Source organism: Acipenser ruthenus, chromosome 8 (genome assembly GCF_902713425.1).
Source record: "Acipenser ruthenus chromosome 8, fAciRut3.2 maternal haplotype, whole genome shotgun sequence".
NCBI classification, from domain to species: Eukaryota; Metazoa; Chordata; class Actinopteri; order Acipenseriformes; family Acipenseridae; genus Acipenser; species Acipenser ruthenus.
Genome location: NC_081196.1, coordinates 44054267 through 44058092, shown reverse-complemented (window position 1 = coordinate 44058092; position 3826 = coordinate 44054267). Strand labels below are relative to the sequence as shown.

General features: G+C 36.1%; 1 protein-coding gene across 1 annotated transcript in view; it reads left to right on the top strand.

Moving 5' to 3' along the window:
- Positions 1 to 89, top strand: part of LOC117406766 (zinc finger protein ZIC 5-like) — a 7705-nt gene extending 7616 nt beyond the window's left edge. The window contains exon 2 of the mRNA XM_034011061.3: positions 1 to 89. This exon is cut by the window's left edge and continues 4066 nt beyond it. The gene's annotated coding sequence lies outside the window, so the exon portion shown is untranslated.
- Positions 90 to 3826: the final 3737 nt, after the last annotated feature.

Here is a 3826-nt window from a genome sequence, read left to right as displayed (position 1 = left end):
AGCAAAATACACGTTCAGTGGAATATCTATATATCTGACTGATAAGGTTGTGTGACTATAAAATAAATACATGAATAAATAAATTACTACTACTACTACTACTACTACTACTACTACTACTACTACTACTACTACTACTACTACTACTACCACTACTAATATAATTAATAACACGGTTACATTCATCACTGTTAATCTTTGAATTGAAGTTAACCTAAAAAAAACGGATTTCATATTTTTTGCTGACAGGGTAAGACTCATCGGGAGAATAGACTGCCTTGCAGATAGATAGAAGGCTTGGCCTCATCCCCAAGGACCAGCCCTTACCTCCGTTTTGGCTGCCCGGTTTAGAAAAAAAATACTAAACATTAAAAAAGAGTGCAGAGGAAGCGCATCCCAAGACACAAAAAGGCACAAGTGCCTAATCAGGCAGTGCGAAGTTCAAAGGCAGGTTCTTTGAAATTCAAACTACTGCTTTTATGGTACATCAACATGGAGCGTTAAGATTGCCATGGCAATGAGCCCAGCAAAAGCAAGCTGCATTCAAAACAGTCCACCTCAATTCGAGACACTCTATTAAGATACAGTTGCATTGACCTTTAGTTTCATGCCATGTTAGTTCAGTCAATTTTCACTTCGGCAGGATCTCCCTTATATTTACTTTTTACCCACCTTTCAATAACCCTCCTCCTTACATTATCATATTTAATTTAATATGATCCCTGGTTGTTTTCCCTTTTCGCATAAGTGTTCCAATTTGAGAGATCATTGATTATTCTTTGTTTATTTAATACAAGTGCTCTGTGAATGGTGAAAAATAAACAGGATGAAAAATAACCAAACAGATGATTCCTCCGAGTGAAAAAAACGGGACTCAATAAAAGGGTGAAGCAGTCACCGTTGAATGAGAAATCCTTTGAAGTGGAACTTATTATCTGAGGAATACTTTTTGGTTGTCCTAACGACGCAGCTGAATTGAAAGAGCTCTCCTTTGTCAGCGATTTGTTCTCCTTTACTGTGATGCCCGTAGAAATTACTTACACGGGCTGCCTTCTGCAGCCTGCAAATCAGTAACTTTCTAACTCAGACTTGCAGACGCCACTGTCCTAAAGACAAAACAAAAAGTCGTGGTGAATAAACCGTTAGGTCTCTCACTCTTTATTTCCCGGGTGTTGGTTTTAGAATGTTCCCAGAACTCTTTTTTTTTTCTCCCTAAAACAACCTCAAAGCCAACTTTATTTGAAAAATTACAGATTCATAATCTGTGGCAATACACAGTTTCATACATTTTGTGGAAGACATTAAATATTGAAGAAAACACATCTCAATGCCATTAAACATAGGCTATGTCGTTTAAGTTATATACTCTATTTAAATCATATACAACCATTTCTCTTCATGTAATAGCCATTTATTTATGCTTTTTTTTAAAAAAAAATATCCAACTCTGTAGTGTTGTTGTCACTTTCAGTCAGTTACACTTCCAAGACGAACTGAACACCCACACACCAAAACACTCGCCAATAATACCCACAGTATAAAACTTACTAAACCGTGTAAACACTCATTTGCATGGTTTGCATTGCTTACTTGTAAACTGCGGTCTCTTAAAATTTCTGTGCAATAGGAGAATGCAGTGAGTACATTTTTTGCCATATACCAAGCAACCCAAATAATATTGGCAATGCTTTAACATTTCTGACTCATGAAATATAGTAAGTTCTGACATCATAAAATTAAAAGGAGCGCTCTTTTAAACAGAGGCTATAACATGTCATATATATTTTTTTTGGTTCTGTTTTTACTTTTTATTGTGTCGTGCCTATCTATTAAGTGTCTATCTTAAACAACATTCTTCTTATCAAATACAACAATCTTCTGAATGTGTTGCCTATGGGCTTTCTTTGGCTATGAACACTGGAATAAAATGTACTTGCTGAGAAAGGAGCACCAGTAGCAGCATTACAAGAAGAGTGCATTAAATATTGAATGACACCAGGAAGAGGCGCTTGTCAATGGGCGCTCATCCTGAAAGTCTTTCTTTAACTTTTTTGTCTTCAGTTGCCTGTTCGACTGCTTAAGCTGGTGTTAATTAAAGCTGCTTGTAACCGAGTTAGGTCCAGGCTTTGTCTATTTTCCCACTTTTACCAGTGAAAGGAAATCTTGTAACGGTAGATTTATCTGCTTTTTGGTCATGTTCTTTCTTTTATTTATAGCCATGAGAAATTAAGAAATAAACACAGCTACATTCGAAATGGATCATGCTCTATTGGCACGATCCAAAACAAACAAACAAACAAACAAAAAGGAACTTTGACTTTGGCTTGCATTGAAAAGCCAGCGGATGAGCAAAGATGAGGGCATGATAACGAAACAATTGAATAAGGCTACTGGAAAAACTCCCTTAATACCATATGAATATTATAATTATTTTTTTACGCAATTGTTTAATGCACTGTATTAGCTGTAGCCTATTGATGTGTGCCCAATATACTTACCTGTGCAAGAATGTTTATCATTGTTGGTATATTTGCATTCATATTTGCAGACAATAAGTCTATTCGTTTTTTAAAAATAATGAATACAAAGCAATTGTTTTTTGGTAAGGTGGTGTCGTTTTTTGGAAGAATGTTGTAACTAAAATATTCAGTGCAATCTTGCAACCACAATTTATGTAAAGGAAACAATATACTGCACAGCAATCACGCTAATTGAAAATATACAGAGATTTACACTTCATCAAGAATGAATTACTTAACCAATTGGAAAAAGTCCCCTGAATAAAAACAAAATACAATTAAAGATGACAGGCCTAGATAATGAATGTGTACCCATCATTTTCGAAGCAGTTGAAAAAAAGTGTATTTTTGATTACCATTACTGTTGTCTGTATATTTTGTATGCTGTATTTTTTGTTGCATAGGGCAGCAGTGTGGAGTAGTGCTCAGGGCTCTGGACTTTTGACCGGAGGGTCGTAGGTTCAATCCCAGGTGGGGGACACCGCTGCTGTACCCTTGAGCAAGGTACTTTACCTAGATTACTCCAGTAAAAACCCAACTGTATAAATAGGTAATTATATGTAAAAAAAATAATGTGATATCTGTATAATGTGAAATAACGTATAATGTGATATCTTGTAACAATTGTAAGTCGCCCTGGATAAGGACGTCTGCTAATAAATAAATAAATAAATAAATACATAATGATAATAATAATAATAATAATAATATGCTTAACACTGAAGTCAGGCCTGTTACCGATCAAATATAACGACAACGTGTAGCTATAGCCATAAACGTGTTTGTATTGAGAGAAACGACTTTTGACGTGAGCACAAAAGAATAGGGTACGGGAGACTGGGAACATTTGTAACCGGGGACAATTGTAATATGGGACAGTTGTAGCATCTTGAATTTCTCCAAATCAGAAGAGTGCCATCACCCACTCGGCATATGCTCAGTATACCCCCCCCCCCCCCCCCATTTTCTTTTTGTGATATATACCTGTGTGTTGCCCAATTTATGGATCCAGGCTTTTAGCATTCTCATCCCTGATCTCTGTACTTATAATTGACACAATTGACTGCTCTTAATTTTGTTGTTTCTGGCTGGAACACGAGGTTTAATAATGGCTCCTTGGGTTGGGGACAGTTGTAACACGTGTTACAATTGATCCCATACACCATTAGCTCAACTGTATTTGGGCACATGAATCTTGCACTGAAGGAAACAAAATGTTCTTATATCACAATTGTGACTCAGAATGACATATTCTTCCTTGAAAGGGCATCCCATTTTAGCGATGTTAAAAAGTTTTAAAAGTAGGA